Source organism: Bos indicus, chromosome 7 (assembly GCF_029378745.1).
Source record: "Bos indicus isolate NIAB-ARS_2022 breed Sahiwal x Tharparkar chromosome 7, NIAB-ARS_B.indTharparkar_mat_pri_1.0, whole genome shotgun sequence".
NCBI lineage: Eukaryota > Metazoa > Chordata > Mammalia > Artiodactyla > Bovidae > Bos > Bos indicus.
In genome coordinates, this window is record NC_091766.1 from 77,027,153 (window position 1) to 77,050,784 (window position 23,632).

Genomic DNA, 23,632 nt, shown 5'->3' on the forward strand with positions numbered 1-23,632 from the left:
TAAGAAGAAAAGTAGACCTGATTTTTTAAGTTGGGAAAATATTTGAATAGTCACATGTCTAGAGAAGATATATATGCAAGTGGCTAATAAATACAGTAAGACCAACATAATTAGTCATTATGGAAATGTACCACCTCACATTCACTAGGATGACAAGTTTCAAAAGGCAGATATATTTTGGCAAGGATGTCGAAAAATGTGAACCATCACACACTGCTGGTGGGAATCTGAATTGGAGCAGCCACTTTGGAAAACAGACTGGCAGTTCCTCAAAAATTTAAGCAGGGAGTTATTTGATCCACAATTGTATTCCTAGGCACATATTCAAAAGAAAGGAAAAAGCATATGTCCACCAAAATATGACCACTCAAAACGTATAAACGAATGATCAAAGCAGCATTATTTATAATAGCCAAAAAATGGAAAAAATGGAAATATCTGTCAACAGATGAAAAGATACCCATCAGTCCAGTTCAGTTGCTCAGTCGTGTCCTTCTCTCTGCGACCCCATGGACTGCACCATGCCAGGCCTCCCTGTCTATTCACCAACTCCCAGAGTTTACTCAAACTTGTGCCCATTGAGTCAGTGATGCCATCCAACCATCTCATCCTCTGTTGTCCCCTTCTCCCACCTTCAATCTTTGCCAGCATCAGGGTCTTTTCAAATAAGGCAGTTCTTCACATCAGTTGGCCAAAGTATTGGAGTTTCAGCTTCAGCATCTGTCCTTCCAATGAATATTCAGGACTGATTTCCTTTAGGATTGACTGGTTGATTCTCCTTGCAGTCCAAGGGACTCTCAAGAGTCTCCTCCAACACTACAGTTCAAACATATCAATTCTTTGGTGCTCAGCTTTCTTTACAGACCAACTTTCACATCCACACATGACTACTGGAAAAACTATAGCTATGACTATATGGGCTTTTTTGGCAAAGTAATATCTCTGCTTTTTAATATGCTGTCTGGGTTGGTCATAACTTTTCTTCCAAGGAGCAAGCATCTTTTAATTTCATGGCCGCAGTCACCATCTACAGTGATTTTGGAGCCCAAGAAAATAAAGTCTGGCACTGCTTCCACTGTTTTCTCATCTATTTTGCCATGAAGTGATAGGACCAGGTGCCATGATCTTAGTTTTCTAAATGTTGAGTTTTAAGCCAACATTTCCACTCTCCTCTTTCACTTTCATCAAGATGCTCTTTAATTCTTCTTAGCTTTCTGGCATAAGATTGGGGTCATCTGCCTATCTGAGGTTATTTAGCTTATTTAACTTATATGCTTATTTAACTTACATGCAGAGTACATCATGGTAAATGCTGGACTGGATGAAGCACAATAACCTCAAAGATACCCATACAATGGAATATGATTTGGTTAAATGAAAAAGAATGGAAAAATACATGCTACATGGATGACCCTCAAAAACACTAATTTAAATAAAGTTGGCCAATCACAAAAACAGCACAAACTGTATTCCATTTATTCTGAATGACCATAATAGGCAAATGTATAGAGATGGAAGTAAATCAGCTGTTGTGTAGGATTGAGGAGCGGGATGTAATAAATGATGGAAGGGTGGGGTAGGGAGATAATCGGGTAACAAGTAACTGATATTGGATAAATATTTACTTTTATGATAATGAAAATGCTCTAAATTACATTATGAAAAGAGTCATCAGTTCAGTTCAGTCACTCAGTCGTGTCCGACTCTTTGCGACCCCATGAATCACAGCACGCCAGGCCTCCCTGTCCATCACCAACTCCCGGAGTTCACTCAGATTCACGTCCATCGAGTCAGTGATGCCATCCAGCCATCTTATCCTCTGTCATCCCCTTCTCCTCCTGCCCCCAGTCCCTCGCAGCATCAGAGTCTTTTCCAATGAGTCAACTCTTCTCATGAGGTGGCCAAAGTACTGGAGTTTCAGCTTTAGCATCATTCCTTCCAAAGAAATCCCAGGGCTGATCTCCTTCAGAATGGACTGGTTGGATCTCCTTGCAGTCCAAGGGACTCTCAAGAGTCTTCTCCAACACCACAGTTCAAAAGCATCATGCTTTGGCACTCAGCTTTCTTCACAGTCCAACTCTCACATCCATACATGACCACAGGAAAAACCATAGCCTTGACTAGACGGACCTTTGTTGGCAAAGGACCTTTGTTGGCAAATGTCTCTGCTTTTGAATATGCTATCTAGGTTGGTCATAACTTTCCTTCCAAGCAGTAAGCATTTTTAATTTCATGGCTGCAGTCACCATCTGCAGTGATTTTGGAGCCCCGAAAAATAAAGTCTGACACTGTTTCCACTGTTTCCCCATCTATTTCCCATGAAGTGATGGGACCAGATGCCATGATCTTTGTTTTCTGAATATTGAGCTTTAAGCCAACTTTCTCACTCTCCACTTTCACTTTCATCAAGAGGCTTTTGAGTTCCTCTTCACTTTCTGCCATAAGGGTGGTGTCATCTGCATAGCTAAGGTTATTGATATTTCTCCCGGCAATCTTGATTCCAGCTTGTGTTTCTTCCAGCCCAGCGTTTCTTATGATGTACTCTGCATATAAGTTAAATAAGCAGGGTGACAATACACAGCCTTGATGTACTCCTTTTCCTATTTGGAACCAGTCTGTTGTTCCATGTACAGTTCTAACTGTTGCTTCCTGACCTGCACACAAATTTCTCAAGAGGCAGGTTAGGTGGTCTGGTATTCCCATGTCTTTCAGAATTTTCCACATTTTATCATTATACACACAGTCAAAGGCTTTGGCATAGTCAATATAGAACTATTTAATTGAACACTTCAAAGTGGTGAACTTTATGATATGTAATTTATATCTCAATAGACATTTTACAATAGAAACAACAAGCAATTATTTTCTTATGATTCTCATGCTTATGGAATTTAAGTGCAACCTAGCTGGTCCTGACATAGTGTCTTTTGTGATACTGCAATCAAAATGTCATCTGAGACAACAGTAACTTAAAGCCTTATCAGGCTAGAAGGTACATTTCCAATGTTGCTGTCTCATAAGGCTGTTAGCAGGAGGCATCAGTTCCTTACTTTGTGTCTCTACATTGGGCAGCTCAAGAATCTTCAGAATATGGCAGATGGCTTCCCCAAAGCAAATGATACAAAAGAGGAAGGCAAGAACCACAATGTCTCCTTATGAACTAGCTTCAGGTGCCATACATTGTCACTTCTACAAAGTGTAGAGAAAACGGAACACTCCTATACTGCAGTGGGAATGTAAATTGGTCCTACCACTATGGAAAACAGTATGGAGATTCCTTAAAAAACTGAAAATGGAGTTACCATATAATTCAGTAATCCCATTCCTGGGCATATATCCAGAAAAGACAAAAATTCTACTTCCAAAAGATACATACACACTAATGTTTATAGGAGCACTATTCACCAAGACATGGAAGCAAATTATATCCATCAACAAATGAATGGATATATAAGAAAATATGATGTGGTATATAAAGTGAAGTCGCTCAGTCATGTCCAGCTCTTTGCTGGACGATACAGTTCATGGACGATACAGTGTCTGGAATTCTCCAGGCCAGAATACTGGAGTGGGTAGCCTTTCCCTTCTCCAGGGGATCTTTCCAACCCAGGGATCGAACCTAGGTCTCCTGCATTGCAGGCGGATTCTTTACCAGCTGAGCCACAAGGGAAGCCCTACATGGTATGAAAAAAATAATATGAATCAACTGTTTACAAAACAGAAAAACAATGCACAGACATAGGAAACAAGCTTAAGGTTACCATTTGCCCAAGGGGAAAGGAGAAAGGGAGCAATAAATTAGGAGTGTGGATTTAATAGATACTCACAAATATATTCAGAATAGATAAACAACAGAGATTTACTGTATAGCACAAAGAATTATATCTCTTGTAATAACCTATAATGGGGAAGAATCTGAAGCTGTACACTGGAAAATAACACAATATGTAGATCATCTACAGTTAAATAAAATTTTTAAAAGAATGGTATTAATGATATTGAATTATGTAGATACCACTCCATAGTTTTCAGTTATAGTTGTCCCTTCTATATATTAATGATATAAATCAGTATGCTTTATGTAAATGAATAATTATTAAGAGCTAAACTAAATGAAATCTAGATCCTTCAGTATTAGAATACATGAAGGTTGCTTTGGAAAGGACCAGAGCTGGAAACAAAGGGATAATATTATGTAAGGGTTATGATGGAGCTGCTCAATATTTGAAATGATACTACTCAGAAGTCTTAAAGCTATATTTATTGCTATCAATAATATTAGTAAGATAAATAGTTGCAAGTCAAAGAAAGACATATTTTGCTTGAATATCATTACAAAAATAGAAAACCAACAACTTTCTATGAGTTATTTAATAAGATGCCAAGCATCTTTCTCATCAGTGAATTTATTCAAACAGAAACTGAATGTCATCTGCCAGGATAGCTGTGTAAGACATCTCTGTATTAGTGCAGGAGGTTGGAAAAGATGACATTGTATAGCCTTTCCAGCTGTTAGTAAACAACCTACATTTACTGACTGTCTATAATTTGCAATGTTTTACAGTAGGTTGAGAGAGGCAGAGATAAAGGCCACAAGTCCATAAGAAGCTTCAGTCTAGATATTAAGCGAGATCATTCAGTAAAATTCTAGAATTATAGAGTGATACAAAAATGCTAGGAGAGCACAGAGGTGTAACAAAAAATTGAGAAGTAATGGAGAAGATGATGTGCTGAGTTCTAAAAGATATATATGAAATAGTGCAAAAACAGAGAGATGTTCTATAATTCTGATCAGTATATATGTGTAAATTTGTTCACCTGCTTTAAGAGCAAAAAGATTTAAGAACATACATTGTCTTTACCAAGAGTACTGGAGTGGGTTGCCATTTCCTTCTCCAGAGGATCTTCCTGACCTAGGGATCGAACCCAGGTCTCCTGCATTGTAGGCAAATGCTTTACTGTCTGAGCCACCAGGGAAATCCATCTTTACCATAGTTACTTTTAATTCTGTGTATGCAGTTACTCTAAACTAGATTCAAGAATCATTTAAAAAAGAACACTGTAAAAAATAAAAATGTCAGCACCTTTCAACTTGCAAACCACAGGGGAAAATATGTAAATAAAATCCAGCTAAATAATTGGCTTTCTTAAAGCACTGAAATTTGGAAGCAACTATTTTAAGTAACCTTGTTATCTTGTCCAATTAAAGGAATTCTTAGTAGTTAATAATTCCCTGCACATCTCAGTTGCCATGCAAGATAAAAAAAAAAAGAATATCTTTATGAAATTCCTTAGAAATGTAGGGATAACAACATGAGATCCCTTTGTGATGGGTGTAACAAGTATCATATTGTTATACTGGATTCCCTCTATAGAGTAAATTAACTTGAGAAGTATGGCTTTAAAATGTCAAGTTGTTAGCAATGTAGTAGAAAATATATACCTCAAATTCTATGGAACTGTCCTTACTTCAAGTATTGTTTTATTGTAAAATGTACATTTTAGTTTAAGGTTAGAAAATATGATGAGATGATAATCATAAACATCCAGCCTTATGCAGCATTCTCCTATATAGTGAATAGGGCTGGCCTGTGTAGCATTTAGGATACTGTACATGTACACTCTTTGATTTTTGTATATGTTTTGATGATGGCCTTTCTGACCAGTGTGAGGTGATAACTCATTGCAGTTTTGATTTACATTTCTCTAATAATCAGTGACATGGAGCATCTTTTCATGTGCCTGTTGGCCATCTGCATAAGACCATCTTCTTGTTTAATAAAACCTCAAATGTGTCCATGGCCCATCTAATCTGAGTGGTTTCAAGAATACAGAGATTTAGCCTTTCTTTTTTTTCTCAATATCCACTTTGAACTCATAAAACAACATATTTTTTTGCTACCGAGTACATAGAAAACTTTTTTCTATATATTAGATTGTTCCAAAAATATGGAAGTAATTATAAATAGTGTAGAATAAAAACAAATTATATTTCATTGGTTTAATAGTAACAATAGCATTTATGAACATTTAATATGAGCCAGACACTTTGCTACATGTGTCACATGTCTTAACACGTCTTTCTCACAAGAACAACATAAGAATTAACAGTATTATCCTCTTATGTAGACATCAAAACTGAGGCTAGCAGAATTGAGCCCAAATTACATACCCAATCTAGAACTCAATTTTTAAATATAATACTAGAATCATTTTAAACTTTGACACTGTTACCTATTTTTTAAGTTTATCCCTACTTTGAAAACCATGAACATAAAAATACAAACATGATTTCTATACACTTGTTTTCCTCTTTACTGACAAAAGAAAGTGGCTCCAAATGGAACTTTATCAATACCTAAGTAATCTTCAGTGGTATATAATTCATCAAAGTTGTGTATTATCACACTGCTTATTTAACTTACATGCAAGAGTACATCATGAGACATGCTGAGCTGGATGAAGCACAAGCTGCGGTAAAGATTGCTGGGGGAAATATAAATAACCTCAGATGTGCAGATGACCCGACACTTATGGCAGAAAGTGAAAAATATCTAAAGAGCCTCTTGATGAAGATGAAAGAAGGGAGTGAAAAAGTTGACTTAAAGCTCAATATTCAGAAAACTAACATCATGGCATGCAATCCCATCCCTTCATGGCAAATAGATGGGGAAACAGTGGAAACAGTGACAGATTTTATTTTGGGGGGTTCCAAAATCACTACAGATGGTGACTGCAATCATGAAATTAAAAGATACTTGTTCCTTGAAAGAAAAGCTATGAACAACCTAGGCAGCATATTAAAAAACAGAGACATTACTTTGCCAACAAGGGTCCGTCTAGTCAAAGCTATGGTTTTTCCAATAGTCATATATGGATGTGAGAATTGGACTATAAAGAAGGCTGAGTGCTAAAAATTGATGCTTTTGAACTGTGGTGTTGGAGAAGACTGTTGAGAGTCCCTTGGACTGCAAGGAGATCCAACCAGTCAATCCTAAAGGAAATCAGTCCTGAATATTCATTGGAAGGACTGATGCTGAAGCTGAAACTCCAATACTTCGGCCACCTAATGCAAAGAACTGACTCACTGGAAAATACCTTGATGCTGGGGAAGATTGAAGGCAGGAGAAGAAGGGGAGGACAGAGGATGAGATGGTTGGATGGCATCACCAACTCGATGGACATGAGTTTGAGCAAGCTTCAGGAGTTGGTGATGGTCAGGAAAGCCTGGCGTGTTGGGACATAGCTGAGCAACCGATCTGACTAAGGAACTTAGAAAAGGCCACTCAGTTTTTCTTTAGAATAGTCATAGATATCCTCAGATATTTCTTATTTATCTAACTAAAATTATGTTGCCTAAAGCAATCAAAACCAACATGAATAAAAACTAATTTCTATTTTAAAATGTTTGTTTCTAGGGTAACAACTGGAGTATGTTGTACTTTCTTCACAAAATCATATATTGTAAGCTAAACTTGGGGGATGTGCCTGTCAAGCTAAACGCTCTTTATAATTTACTTTAGAAGGTGCAATTTTATCCTAATTCCTAGTAATCTATTCTTAGATAAAATTCTGAAGCACTGATGATTCACATCCTGGAATCCTCCTATGAGTATGTAATTTCAAACAACATGTTGGTTATTTTATTTTAATCATGTTATTGTTAGTTTTGATTGCATAGTCTGAGACCTTATCCCAATATCAAAATTCTCTGTAGAATTAAATGATTCCCTTAAGAATTCAGTTTTATCCCAACAACAACAACAAAAAGCATTATGGTAAAAATGTTTCCTTTGAAGGAAATGAATCAGCTGAGGTGAGATGAATTTCCCATTTTATGGATTTAAGTGAGTTAAAATTGGTCTTTTATCGTACAGTGAGAAGTAATAAAATAGAATCATGTAGAAAGGCCAGGCACCAAACTCACCTCTCTCCTTAAACATCTGTAGCTGGAACCACACAATAATTCCTTGAGGATTTAAAAGATCAGACTCTTGCACTTGTTGTCTTAGAAGTTTCCTACTTACATCTTTATATAATGGATTTTCTTCTGCATTTTTAAGTTGTGAGCAAAACATAGACATTTAAGATGAATCTCCTAATTCTTATCCTGGTTTCTGGAAAACTCTCACTCTTTCACACACAGTACATATGAAGAGAGTCACAGGCCATCTGTGTAATTTATTACCAAAGAAAAGCTTATAATCTGTTTATAAGCAGTTGTGAAATTGTGATCACTCTTTTATTGTTGATGGCATTCATGTTGGAAGTCTGGTATTGATAGATAGGACATGCAATGAATCTACCAGAGAGAAAGCTATATTAATAGCGTACCCAAGCAAAATGAAAATTCATAAACTGTGCTTGCCATGCTGTTTGTTTCATCTGGATCCCTGCAAAACCTGAGTCAAATATTATGCCTAAATAAGTAAGGTTTTTGATATCATTTTTCCTTTCCTTCCCCCAAAGTCAATCTTGGCTGGTAAAGATCTGTTTACTCAAATCATAAACGTTACCTCTGAGGCACTTTAAAACACACTGCTTCTGATCAAATGCTATTGGAGAATGATTTGATAGTATCAAGGAAAACTTTTGGTGAAACTGACCACCTGGAAATGGAATAAAGTAATTGTTTCTAAATATTTGTATTCATCATTTTTGTATATATCTCTCCTTACTTATAGTGTCCTTTTTCTACCTCCTTTGGATCAATTTGAATTTTTCCCATTTCACTTTTTCTTTCTCTATGATGCTTTTTTTTTTTGGATAACTTCCTTCATTATTAATTATTCCATTCACCAGTTGCTTATTGCATATCTATCATATGATTGTCCAGATTTCTTAGTGTTAAAGGTAATGTACGTAAGAACTCAGGACTTCCCCAGGTGGCTCAGTGATAAAAAATCTGCCTGCCTATGCAGGAGACCCAAGAGATGCAGGTTCGAAATCTGGTCAAGGAAGATCCCCTCTAGAAGGACATGACAACTCATTCGGTATTCTGGCATGAAAAACTCTTGGGCAGAGGAGCCTGGCAGGTTACAGTCCATAGGGTCACAAAGAGTCAGACATGGCTTAGCAACTAAACAACAAACTTAAGGACTCAGACTCCAGTCTTTGGCATCTTTAATCAAGGACTTTCTATGGCACTGTCCCTGAAGCCACAGTGAAGAGCTCCATATGGTCTGATGACAATCTCATTTTCATCTTTTGTGTTCTCTGTTCAAATAGCCCTCCACAGAATCTCAACCATCCCCCTCTAAATGCACACATCCCCTGTTTATTTAAATCTGTTCTGCGACCTCCCACTCCAACTTTTCACCCTTGTGATCAGTGCCATGGCCCATATTTCAAAGGCCTAATCTGAAGACACTATTTATCCTCAAACACTTGCCTACTCACCAATGGAAATGGACTTTCTCTGCTTCTCACATCAGCTGAACCAGTCACGCTTGTGAGTCTCTCAGTCACTTAAGTATGGTATAATCATAGCTCAATATTTAAAGAGATTCTGGACATCTGGAATGTTACATTTATCTCTAGAAACTGTTTATTGAAGAAATACATTTAGCTTTTTGATGGACTTTGAGAGTACTCCTGATATGAACTTGATTGAATAGAACTTTTTCCCTTTGGTTTTAGTTTTGATCCTTCAACATGTTAAAATTACATATTAGATTTAATAATAAATGTTCCTGTTAAGATATCTTGAAATATCCTCCACTGTATCTAGTATTTGGATTTGAAATACAAAATATTCTTTATAGAACTCCATGAACTTCTGGTAATGGAACGCCTAAGTGGTCTTCATTAATTCTTGCTCATGGAATTACTCTTAATCACTAAAATACATGTATAAAAGCTAACATTAACATTTTAAATTTAATTTTCTCCAACAGTCTGACTACCATTCAAGTTTTGCCAACATTACCAAAGGTGATGTTGCCACTTTGTAGCAGTAGATGGTGAGAATACTCAGTGTTTCCATTTTTATGAAACACATTTTGTCATTTATACATCTTCAACATTATGTTACACTGTGTGTGGCTTTCTACCAATATATTAATAGCTTTCAAAATAACGATTCTGTTAGTTAAATTTCACCACTTGCAATTTATTTTGTTACTTGGGTACACCAGGATGCATTGAGGCATATTTAATACTATGCGTAGTAATATATGGGTTTCCCAGTTTGACTCAGATGGTAAAGAATCTGTCTACAATGCAGGAGACCTGGGTTCAATCCCTGGGTTGGGAATATCCCCTAGAGAAGGAAATGGGAACCCACTCCAGTATTCTTGTCTGGAGAATTCCATGGGCAAAGGAGCCTATTGGGCTACAGTCCATGGGATCGCAAAGACTTGGACACGACTGAGCAACTAACATTTCACTTCATAGTAACATATAATCATAATGCAAGGGCAGCAAAACAATATAAACTAGCATTTTCTTGAGGATTCACATGTATCATGTATACCATTAACCATTTGATATGAATTCCAGAATGTGATTTTACCAAAAAAAAAAAAAAAAAATCTGAAATAGGTACTATCATATTTACCATTTTAGGGATAGGAAAATCTGAGGCTTAAAGATTAAATTCTCACTCCGAGCACACAGAAATAGGAAATCTAGAGTCTAGGGAATCAGATTTCAGAGTTAATGCTCAAATTCATTTTATTATGACAACATTTTCAGTTCATATAGGCACTACTCTTCAAAGGCTAACCACCTGTTATTATTAAGCTCTGGACTCCCCAGGTGGTAAAGAATACACAGGACCTGGTAGGAGATGTGGGTTTGATTCCTGGATCAGGAAGATCCCCTGGAGTAGGAAATGACAACCCACTCTAGTATTCTTTCCTGGAAAATCCCATGGACAGAGAAGCCTGGTGGGCTATATCCACAAGGTCACAAAGAGTGGAATGGAAACACACCTGAGCATGTATGCATTATTAAGCTCTGTAGTTAACACAGGTGTAACCACACCTTGCTGCCAATTACTGGTATGTTGACACTTCATTACAAAACAGCCCTTCCCTACTATAAAAGTCACGCTACAGGCAGGTACTTTGCTATCACAAGTTCCTTATAATTGAGTATTGAATGACCTGGAAAGCAGGAGTGGGAGGAACATAAAGTTTTTTACCTATCCTAGGTTGAAAGAATTTAAGGCTATAATGTCTTCAATGATAGAACAGAGTACGTGAACACTTAACAGACATCACCTGTATTTATTTATGACCTTGTTACTAAAGCAGGTCCTTGAATGCTGTAATGAATAGAAATTGATGAGAGGGTAGATGAGAATTTCAGGCAAGGCTTTACTGGGACTCCTGCTGTAGCACATGGTAGTGAAAACAAGTAACAGATTTCCTTGTTCATTCCCAGAGGGTTATCAGTTCCCAAAATGGGGTGTGGGTAGGGCTAATCCGTGGGGTGGGCCAGAGTGCGGTCTCAGGTGGTCTGTCCACCCCCTTGGTGGCTCTGGGCACGGGTGGAATGTGCAGTATCCTGCTTCTCCTCCTGCCACCTGAGAAGAGGCTATTGGGCTTTTGGTCTCTTCAGTCCTCAATATTACCAATGCAACATTGCATAAAGTCAGTTCCTTTCTTCTTGTCATCTACGCTCCTCAGCCTGCTTGTCTTCATCACAAACTGGGTAAGTACCCTGAGGTCAGAGATGAAGTTTTAAATGTTTTTGGTCAGAATTATCCACAGAGCATAGGGTCTAAATGTATCTGTCAATTTACTGATTAATTGAAACTTGGCTTCCAGAAGCTGTGATACTACTACTAATAATAATGATACTGCTGCTGCTGCTGCTAAGTCGCTTCAGTCGTGTTCGACTCTGTGCAACCCCAATAATGATACTGAGATGAATATAAAAACATGGAGTGAGTGATTGCATACCTAGAAAAAATAGATGCCAGCGAAGCACACACCAACCATCCCCAGACAAGTCTCGTTTTCATTGGAAAGGAAAATTCTTCCTAATAATTTTACTTTTTGGTTGTTTTCAAGGGTACATTTAAAGGAAGAGTGTCAGTCTAACCCAGTATTTCTCAGTCATGGCTGCACCATAGCGTCCTCTGGGAAGACACTAACACATACTGATGCTTGCTCTAGGTTGTGGGACAATTAAAGTGGATTCTCCACAGCAGCAACTCCAGGAGTGCTAAGTTTTAGAAGCTCCGCAAGTGATTCTAAGGTGCAGCTAGACTTGAGAAACTGCACTAGCTGTACATGTGTGAACAGATAGATTGAGTGACAGAGGAAACAAGGTTTTCTTGATAATTGTGTAGAATTGAAAGTAACCAGTTCTCTCCCCACATTCCTTTAACTGAGGCTATCCATATTCTTAACATTGTATTTAAGAATTGTGGCAAATATTTTAATCACTACAATTAAGACTATTTTGTTTGACTTGTTATATGACCTCTGCTCACAGAAACTAAATTAGAAAACAGTCCTATGGTAGAAGTTTAAAAACTGTTTGGGAAAGTGCAAAGCATTTTTACCCTTCATTTCAACCTTCTGGAGAGCCCTAGATTTGGTGAGGGGAGAGAGTAGATTAATCAGGTTATAGGATCATTTATTTTTTATCCTTTCTCTGGAGGATATCAGCAAGAGCTCCTACGTAGGAGACTTATTTTTGTAATGTGAGCAATTGTTCTTTAGGAATGAAATTCTGTTCCACTTACAAAAGACGTGAGAAAGCTCAGGGTGCCCCCTTGAACTGTCTGACACTTTGCACAAAAGGTAAATCTGCTAAAAATATTTTTTTAAAAATACTTGAAATTCTCTCCCAACATTTTCTAAAGTGCAGAAGAATGAGAAATCAACTTCTAGAAAAAGGAAGAAAGAACAGAAAGGCTAACAAGGCCCACAAGAAAGCAATTTTCTGAATAGGAAAAAAAAAAAACTCATAGTTTTCTAAAATTGAAGAACATTATTCCTTCAAAGAAAATGTCTCAAAGTGTCCTTTAAAAATATCAGTCCCTGTTAAAATCAAATTGTGTCATTTTTATCGAAGTACCCATAGATTTGTCAATTTTGTAATTGGGTTGGTTGGGTCATCCAATTTGACACCTGTGGGGATTTCACCACCAGGCATTCTTATCAATTTTTTAATAAATTCCACAGATTGAGAATGGTAAATAATAAATGATACAGAGCTTGCAAAGTCAATATTTAATTTAACATAGACTCAGGGAAACTATACTATACATACACATAATTCTATGGCTTAAGTTTAAAGAAATAAGTGTCTTTATTATAAAAACTGAAAAGAAAAAAGAGATCAAGGTTTTAAAAGGCATGAGACTGTAGCAAATCATATACCTCAAAAAGCTAATACATGAGTGCAGTTAATCAGCTTACTCATCTAAGTAGAGAAATACTTGGAAACCAAAAACAAGGCTCCCTAATTTCTTGTTAGAGCTGGAACATAACAAAGAACTATATTAATGTTTAACCAACATTGCTTTTCCAAAATGGATATTCAAGTGGCAAAGGACTTTTAAAAATTAAGGAAAAACCCGTTCACACAGAAGACAGAATGATAGTAATTATTGAATTTGGATATACAGAGTGCAGAGAAACATTCTGATAGGATCACAGTAACTACTTTTTAAAAATACTAACTTCAGCCTATTTTTGGTATAAAGTTTGGTTTTACTTGTGTTTAGAAGTCCAACATAGTCACAGTTTGGTGCCTTATTGAATCTTTGAACAGGAATTTTTCATGGAAAATGTGGTTTCTACTACCTGGTTTTACTGGAGAAACAGAATTGTCCTGGACTTAAATACTACATATTTGAATATTATGATTAATAACCTCAACCAACCAGCAAACTATGCCCAAAACTTCAAAGATATCTAAGTGGCTCAGATGGTAAAAGAATCTGCCTACAATGCTGGCCACCTGGGTTCAATCCCTGGGTTGGGAAGATGCCCTGGAGAAGGGAATGGCTACCCACTCCACTACTCTTGCCTGGAGAATTCCATGGACAGAGGCACATACAGTCCATGGAGTTGCACAGAGTTGAACATGACTAACTATCACTTTCACCATTTTTTAAAAGCAAGCAAGCAGCTAATGTTTACAAAGCCAGAGAGACTCAAATGAAATGAAGAAATGAAGACATTGAGTTTAAAAAAATAATGTCATTACTAACTCCTGGAAAGAAAGGGCCCTGTCTTACTGTTCCTCACTGTCCTCATTATAGTACTTTGCACAAAGGGTATTTGTTTGAATTGGCTTTTTGTCCCCTCACGTCTCAGTTTTGAAGAGTGTTTTCCTAATGTTATATGCCTCTATTATTATTTCAAGACATTTTTAAAAATTCAACAGTTTTTTTTTGTTGTTGTTTTTTGTTTTTTTAGAAATTTAGAAAATACGATTAGCACTAGTAGAAATACGTAGAATTCATCTAAAATAGGATGGGGTAGATACAATTGTATAATTGTTTTGGAAAGTAATTGTAAATGTAAAGTTTGAACATCCACTTACAGGTTCAAATTATGGGTAGATCAAGGCAGGATACAAAAACAGATATCCCATAGATAAACCCTTTTTATAGGACAGGGACCATGGGCTAGAAGTCCTGTTCCGTTCAGTTTCTCCTGCTCCCTGTCTCGTTCTCTCAGGTTGCTATCCTCTGATAATATTTTTCTATCTTCTCAGTAAAATATTCACTGTTTACTCAGATATTTAGCCTTTGCAACCCAATGAGATCAATCTAATGTTAACAACAGTAGGCACCACAATAGATTAGTAATAGAGAAGGTGTATCTCATGTAAAAGTTGTCTAGTTCCCCCCCCCAACACACATCATAAAAATGAAGGTAGCTAGTGCCCCCACCTCCACACACAACTTAAAAATGTAGGTAGCTGCCTACAGCTAATGTATACAGCTGGTCCTACTCAGGAGTTACTGAAAAACTAAAGGAGAATGATCACCCAAAATTTGGATGAATGAAATATAGTGAGAGAAAAAAATATATATATAGCTAGTTTTAAGTATAGCTAGAAGAGTTCAGCTACCAAGCCATTAGGAGGCAAAAATCTGCTAGTGACAGATATACTTAAAGCTTCCAGCAAGTATCTCCTGTGTTTGTCAGTGAAAAACAGGGTACAATGCAAGGTCAAAAGCATAAGCCAATGCCAAAAAAAAAAAAAAGTCAAACAACGGGGCACTGAATTTCAGTCATCATTTAGAAACAGAGGAGCCTATTTACAGTTAAACTAGATCAATGTGCATCTTGGTTTTAAATCCTGCAATAGTTTTCCATTGGACTTAGAATAAAAGTCAAATTCCAAGCCCTGGCCAGTGGAACCCATGCCTGTTTCTCTGACGTTATTTGCTTCTCCCGTCCTTCTCTATGCTCCTTGTTCAGGCATCCGTTCTGTCCAGAAATAGGACAAGGATTCCAGTCCCTGAGTTCTTAAGGGTTCTTGTTTCTCATCTTGTTTCTCACGGCTTCTCATCTCCAACCCCTTGGTCCCACAAGAGCCTTCCCAAATCAGAATTTTTCCTCTATCACAATCACTTAACACACATTTCTTTACAGCACTTAGCTCCATTAAACAATATCTTGCTTATCTGTTTTCATGCCTATTTCTGTAATTTGTCTCTATAATGTGAGCTCAACATTCCAAGGACGTGAGCTATTCTGCCTGGTCCATCGTATTTCCCGTGACCTGGAATAGCATAGGTGCCTAACTGATTCTTACAGACAATGTAATTTTTAATGTCATATATTTATTCATTAAACACTGATGTAGTATTACTATAACCTAGTCATTATTCTAACCCCTTTATGAATACTAACTAATCTAACCACATTATGACATAGGCTTTAGAGTTATTCCCATTTTACAGATGAAGAAACTGAAGTATAGGGAGGTTCCGTTACTTGCCAAAAGTCAAAGAGCTAGTAAGAGGCAGAGTGTGGTTTAGAGCCCAGACAGCCAAGCTCCAGGATTCATGCTACTGGCACAATCGATTGCTGACTTTATTGTAAGCTATCAAATCAGAGTTAAGAATAAAGAACTACAATATTTGAGATAGAACCACAATTTGGTCTGTTTGTAGGAAGTGTAGCTGGTTTTCAGAAAGTTCCAGAATGTTTCAGGGCTTTAGTTTTGTGGCCTCGCTTAGAACAATTTCCCTTTACAATTAATCTTCAGCTTCTAAACTAATGCCTTCACATCTTGTGATGCCTTTCTTTCCTGACCAAATTTCTGAGTAGTAGTGTTTTACTCAGAGAAGAAGAAAATCTTGTTACCTTTATTATTTATTTACTTACTGGTCTCACCACCCAGCATATGGAATCCTAGTTTCCCAACCAGGGATCAAACCCACACTCCCCGACCCACTGCATTGGAAGCTCGGAGTCTTAACCACTGGACCACCAGAGAAGGCTCTTATAACTTTTAAATTACACTTACCCAGTGTTCTTGCCTGGAGAATCCTGGGGACGGGGGAGCCTGGTGGGCTGCCATCTATGGGGCTGCACAGAGTCGGATTCAACTGAAGCGACTCAGCAGCAGTGTCCCATGACGTTTGGATAGTTGTTCCTTTAAAAAAAAGAAAAAGCTTATGTGGTGGAAACAATGTATAACAAAAGAAGAGTAAAAAGTTAAAAATAAAAATAGTATTTTGTAACACATATAAGAAAAAGAATGTAAAATGTGTAAATTGGTCCCACATTGTGAAGCCATATGACGTTTACAAAATATTATATTTGTATATTTCCAAGGTCTTTTATATTTATTAGAATGCTTTAGGCTAAATTGAATTTTGAGTACTAAATGAGGAAACTAAGTGATTAATTCTCTAAATTTTTGAAGAATTAAGGACTGCATTTAAATAATATTTTAAAAGCATTTTCATTCACCTGTTGTTATGCCACTCTCTTCCTACTTTACCCAAATAATCAGTGACGATTTGCAGAGTTTTCCTAATCTAAGTTTCTGCCTGTCTATTCAAAGCATACGAATGCCTCTAATGGCATTTTCCTTGTGGCCCTCCTTAGCCAGAACTCCTAAAGAAATTCAGCTGAAACTACAACTTAGACCCTATCAACCCTACAGGCTGCAGAGCCGACATCTAAGAGAGATTTATGTGGTTTATCACCAAAATTTAGCTTTTTAGCGCAGTTATTAATCAGCCTGTTGAGATCCTATTTCCGAATGACACAATTTTCTGTAAGTCAAGAAACCTCCACCGAATTAGAGTTACGGGGGCAGGGGGTTGGGGGTGCAGGTGGAAGAGATATTAAATATGGCCCGGGAGTGATTTCTCCTGGGGAAATTCAAACATTTCAAAAGGATGAGGGCCTGTGTGTGTGTGTGTGTGTGTGTGTGTAGTGTGTGTGTGTAGTGATGGTATACTTCCTTTTCTCCCCTTCTTCCTACTCCTTCTCCATCTCTCCCTTCTTCTTGATCTTTATTACTTCTATTGCCAAATGTCTGATCTGATTTTTTTTAATACAAATTGGTGTGTTGATATTTATTCTAATGCCATCCTTCACTTACAATTTAAATGCTTTCTTCCTTAGGGTGTGTGGGCCATATTTATTTGCATTCAGAATGTGAACCAAAATAGAAACTGGAATTGCCTGTTTACAAAATTTAAACTTTGGATGAGGAAAATGGATTGTGAGCAAATGTCAAGTATGTCATCGCTGTGGTTGTGTCTTAAGGAGAGAAATAGTTTTAAGCAAATATTTAGAGCACTTTGGCCTAATTAAAATTCTTCTACTCTTCTTTATATTTGTATGCCTCAGGGTAGACTTTAAATTATTTTTATTTTTGTTTTCCCTTTTGTGTCCTCCTGTAGCGAGCCCAACAGTAATTTTCCTTGACAGCCTTTATGTTTTCTTCTAATTCCCATTAGCATGTGTTTGTTATTTTTCCCTTCATATCACTGTCTCCTTTCTCTTTTAAATTTTATGGCATCTGTATCTGTAGAGATAATTGGGCCACAATCATAATCTGTGTCACAATCATTATATGATAGGTATTTCTGCATATATATTTAGATGTTAGAAATGCTTAGAATCTAGACAAAATGAACCAGTCATATCTTTTGTAGAGTCTGTACTCATCTTTTTGATTTTGTGGTGGGAAAAATATGGTTTTAGCTTAATTAAGTGAAAGATGACAAGAGTAAGACAGTGTCTCTGTGTTAAATAAACCTTTCCATTTAAATGACAGATATTGTCAGAAACAGCTAGCAAATGCAGACAGAGGAAGCTATGTGTGATTCTATCACAATGAACAGATTCACAGTTGATTCCCAGTAGGGCCAGGAAGTGGTTTAATACTGTACAAATGTCATTCACAGGTATTTTTTCAAAGTAATTTGACCAGTAAATAGCTTATCTTGACCAGATACTTTTTTTTTATCTCCAAAGTGTTGTAAGTCAATTAGTAACAACTGTGCAAGGGACTTAATTGTGGTAAATTTTGGTCTATTATCTATAAAATGATAACACGACTTTCTTTATAGATTTAGAATGAGAGTTAAACTAAATTGTATATGTAAAGCCCTTAGCACAGTGCCGAGAGAATGTTTTTGTTGTTGTTCAGTCACTGAGTCATCTCCCAGTCTTGTGACCCCATGGACTAAATAGCCTGCCTGGCTCCTCTGTCCATGGATTTCTCAGGCAAGAATACTAAAGTAGGTTGCCATTTCCTTCTCCAAAGGATCTTCTCAACCTAGAGATCAAACTGCTGTCCCCAGCATTGGCTGGTGGATTAAAATAGTAAGCATTAAATATTATTACAAATTCATATTCACATAATCTATACTGGACAGAGGGCTTCCCTGGCAGCTCAGCTGGTTAAGAATCCACCCGCAATGCGGGAGACCCCGGTTTGATTCCTGGATCAGGAAGATCCCCTGGAGAAGGGATAGGCTACCCACTCCAGTATTCTTGAGCTTCCCTGGTGGCTCAAATGGTAAATAATCTGCCTGCAATGCAGGAGACCTGGGTTCTATACTTGGGTTGGGAAGATCCCCTGGAGGAGAGCATAGCAACCCACTCCGGTATTCTTGCCTGGAGAATCCCATGGACAGTGAAGCCTGGCGGGCTACAGTCCATGGGGCCACAAAGAGTCGCACATAACTGAGTGACTAAACACAGGCAGCATTCATTTAAAATATAAGCTAGGTAAGTGAATGATACAGAAATATATGGCAGAAGTCTTATCCTTGAGGTGTTTTCTATCTAGTTGGGAAACAAAATATTACATAAAACATATAGATCTAGTCAGAATATAAGGGCTAAATTACATGGTAGGAAGTATAAGCAATATAGCAGATTAGAGGTGGAAACACGTATTATGGATGATGTTCCTATGGAAAGTAGTTGTCACCTCAGTAAATACTTTCAGTAGTTGTAAGTTTTGTACTGAATAATAATAATATAAAACTACTTCATGCTCATGTTTAAATCTCTCATTATGTTATCATGATATGCCCTTCGTGACTTCTCACATGTCTTTATAACCCCAAATGTAAATCATCATTCAAGACTATTACCCTTTATTCTTAGCCACTAAGTTGATCTTTATTAAGTGTAAATAGCTTCCTCATGAGTTTGAAATAAAGCCCAAGCCCGCCTCTGAGGCGTAAGAAACCTGTCCCCTGCCTGTTTCTCCAGCATTGTCTTCTGCTAGTCTCCTTTGTTCATCTGACTGAAGTCATTTTCTATCAGTTCTGAGAACAAAGTCCTCTCTCCCTAGGACATTCATATTTTTCTGTTCCTTTGCCTGGGAATGCTCATTCCCCCACTTTTCCTGTAATTCAACGCTTATCTAAAATATCACAACTTTCTTCCAGCTCTCCCTCAATCTCTTTCCATGCATGCCCTTAGCCTCTGTATCTTAGCCCCTTGTTTCCTTCACAGAATGTACTGCATTTCTAAAGTCTTTTATTTTCTCTCTGGATAATATTTTTGTTAGCCGTTCATCTCTGTCCTCTAGGGGAATGCAAGTTTCCTGAAGGCATGGAACATGTCTGTCTTATTCACCATTGCATCACGGAACACAATAAACATTTACTTTAAAAATGGATAATCTGTTCTTCCTAGAGTTTTCATTTCTATCTAAAGCATATGTATGAACCGAGGTTGTTCCTAATCCCCAGTCATGTCTTGAACTTGTCTTCCCTTGATCTCTTCACTGATACTGCTCTCTCCTCCTTAGACAGGCTCTGATCCGCATCATCTTGTATGAAAATCTCATCCATTTTTTTCCTTCCTCCATGAAACTATTTTTAAGCAAACATAAGCAAGCTCTCCCTCTTCTATCCCTCCCACAATTATATATATATATATACCACTCGAGTATTCTTGCCTGGAGAATCCCAGGGACAGGGAAGCCTGGTGGGCTGCCGTCTATGGGGTCGCACAGAGTCGGACATGACTGAAGCGACTTAGCAGCATATATATATATATATATATATATACATATACACATATATATATATGTGTATATGTATATATTTATCTTTTTCTCCCTTTGGGTACTCATTACTTTTCTCATAATACACTTTTTTTTTAGCCCTCGCTTCATCCCATATAAACTTTTCTATCAGTTTGTGTCAGTTGGGATACTTTGATTATAAGCAATAGAAGCCATCTATGGGTAACTTGAGTTAAAAAAAATGCAATACATGAGGCAGTTTATGGAATGGATGAAAAATAGAACCACTAGGCTCTAAGAAAGACTGAAATAAGGTAACTTCTAGAGCTAGGAATTAAAAAAAAATGAAAAGTATCATCAGGTTTCCACTGTCACAGAATGAATAAAGTGTTTTCTATTAGCTCATTGTATTCAGGATTCATTTTCCTGAGAGAGATTTTGGTTGACCTAATTTAGGTTATTTTCCACCCATATTATGTTAATATTATAATCAACACCTTGAATAAATATCCCACCAAAACTACAGTCCAATGAAGGGAGTGTGGTCTCTAACAAATAACTGAGGTCATCTCTTTACAGAAGAGAGAGAGTAACTCTGGGTAGGCAAACAAAACAATTTTGGCTATGGCAAGCTTCACTGAGATGAGAAAGAACCTGACCAATTAAAGAACATAATAAAATATACCATATGTATAACAATACAAACATGCTTTTCTGATGACTAAAAGCATGAAAAATAGATTAAAAACTTTATAAAACAGATGTTATTGCTTTATTGCCTCATTTCTTTGGGGATTTTTAGACTGAAAAGCAGAGATTTGTTTTTTCCACTCAGGTCTTACACTGAAAGTGAAAAGTGAAAGTGCAAGTTGCTCAGTCATGTCCAACTCTTTGCGACCCCATGGCCTATACAGTCCATGAAATTCTCCAGGCCAGAATATTGGAGTGGGTAGCCTTTGCCTTCTCCAGGGGATGTTCCCAACCCAGGGATCATCCCCAGGTCTCCCTCATTGCAGGCGGATTCTTTACCAGCTGAGCCACAAGGGAAGTCCAAGAATACTAGAGTGGGTAAACTATCCCTTCTCCAGGGAGTCTTCCCAATCCAAGAATCAAAGCGTGATCTCCTGCATTGCAGGCAGATTCTTTACCAACTGAGGTATCAGGTCTTGTATTACTGTAACTTAAAAGCTAAGATCACGGCAGCCAATGCCATCACTTCATGGCAAATAGATGGGGACAAAGTGGAACCAGTGGCAGATTTTTTTTTTTCCTTTAGTGTCCAAAATCACTGTGGACAGTGACCGTAGCCACAAAATTAAAAGACACTTGCTCTTTGAAAGAAAAGATATGACAAACCTAGACAGTGTATCAAAAAAACAGAGACATCACTTTGCCAACAAAGTTCACCCACCTGGTGTCTAGTTCTCCCTCTTTAAGAGGACTGAAATTTGAAGAGTTACCACATGCTTATGCATTTCAATCATGGGCCTCTCCTCCCTCTGTCTCTCCAAGGAACGCTAGTTGTAAAACCCAGTTTACATACAGGATTTTGCAAATACACTTTTAAACCAATGATATACTTGAATAACTTTGTTTCACAACTTTAGATCAAATAGATGTCTATACTTGATATATACCAATTTTTTTTTTACTATTTTGCTGAATTGCCTATTGCATAAGTTCATTAGATGAAAATAAATCATTTTGCAAAAGTATCACAAATTCCTAAACATTTAGGTTTGCCAGCCTAGTTCCAAAAGATAGAAGGGTCAAAAAAAAAAAAAAAGAAAGAAAAGAAAATCATATATGTGTATACATATGTGTATGCATATTTATATGGGTGCCTATATATATTACTCCATGGACACAAAATGGTCCATTTGCAAAGAGCCGTCTTATCAGCATCCCAGCTTAAACAAACCCAAAGAAAAACTTCTTTGTTCAGTCTTTAAAAAATAAAAGCCAATTTCTTAAAAAAAAATACATATGTTACATATATTCATTTGATTTAGATCCAAAAACACATGTGAGTGAAAACATTTTGAGATCAACTTTAGAAAAACTTATATCAATGAGTTTGGCAAAAATAATTTAGCAAGATTTTAAGGCCTCCAGTGAGCCTGCCACTACACAAGGCATTGCTTTTATTGCTCAAAATTTGATTGTAATTTATATTCTGTATTCAGGTCCCTTCTCTTAAACAGAGCCCAGAAGTCAGGTGAGATTCGTCTCCTCACATGAACCCAGACTTAGCTCTCTCTTATATTTTTAAGCTCTTTCACTTCTGTCTTCTAAATAGTTTTCCATACCTGTGTCTCCAGTGTCCTCAACTGATTATCCATTAGGGAAATAGATGGGGAAACGGTAGAAATAGTGTCAGACTTTATTTTTGGGGGCTGCAAAATCACTGCAGATGGTGATTGCAGCCATGAAATTAAAAGACGCTTCCTTCTTGGAAGGAAAGTTATGACCAACCTAGATAGCATATTCAAAAGCAGAGACATTACTTTGCCAACAAAGGTCCATCTAGTCAAGGCTATGGTTTTTCCAGTAGTCATGTATGGATGTGAGAGTTGGACTGTGAAGAAAGCTGAGAGCTGAAGAATTGATGCTTTTGAACTGTGGTGTTGGATAAGACTCTTGAGAGTCCCTTGGACTGCAAGGAGATCCAATCAGTCCATTCTAAAGGAGATCAGTCCTGGGTGTTCTTTGGAAGAAATGATGCTGAAGCTGAAAGTCCAGTACTTTGGCCACCTCATGTGAAGAGTTGACTCATTGGAAAAGACTCTGATGCTGGGAGGGATTGGGGGCAGGAGGAGAAGGGGACGACAGAGGATGAGATGGCTGGATGGCATCACTGACTCAATGGATGTGAGTTTGGGTGAGCTCCGGGAGTTGGTGATGGACAGGGAGGCCTGGCGTGCTGCGATTCATGGGGTTGCAAAGAGTCGGACACAACTGAGCAACTGAACTGAACTGAACACTTGCTTCAGCTCTCCGGTTGAAATTTTTTTTTTTCCTTTACTCTCTTTTCTCCTCCCAAATTTAGGAAATATGTAGATTTCAGCATAACCTACCACCATCACATTTTTCCCATTGCATTAAAATGATGTATATTCTTATCTTTTATACAACTGCATTGGAAACTCTGGAAAGACAGTCTGAGTCTTGTTCATCATTTTAAGTGTGCATAGTG

At 37.4% G+C, this 23,632-nt stretch overlaps 1 long non-coding RNA gene across 1 annotated transcript in view; it reads left to right on the forward strand.

Moving 5' to 3' along the window:
* The window catches only part of LOC139183923 (uncharacterized), an 863,152-nt gene that overhangs the window by 527,396 nt on the left and 312,124 nt on the right, over window positions 1–23,632 (forward strand). The window lies entirely within an intron of this gene.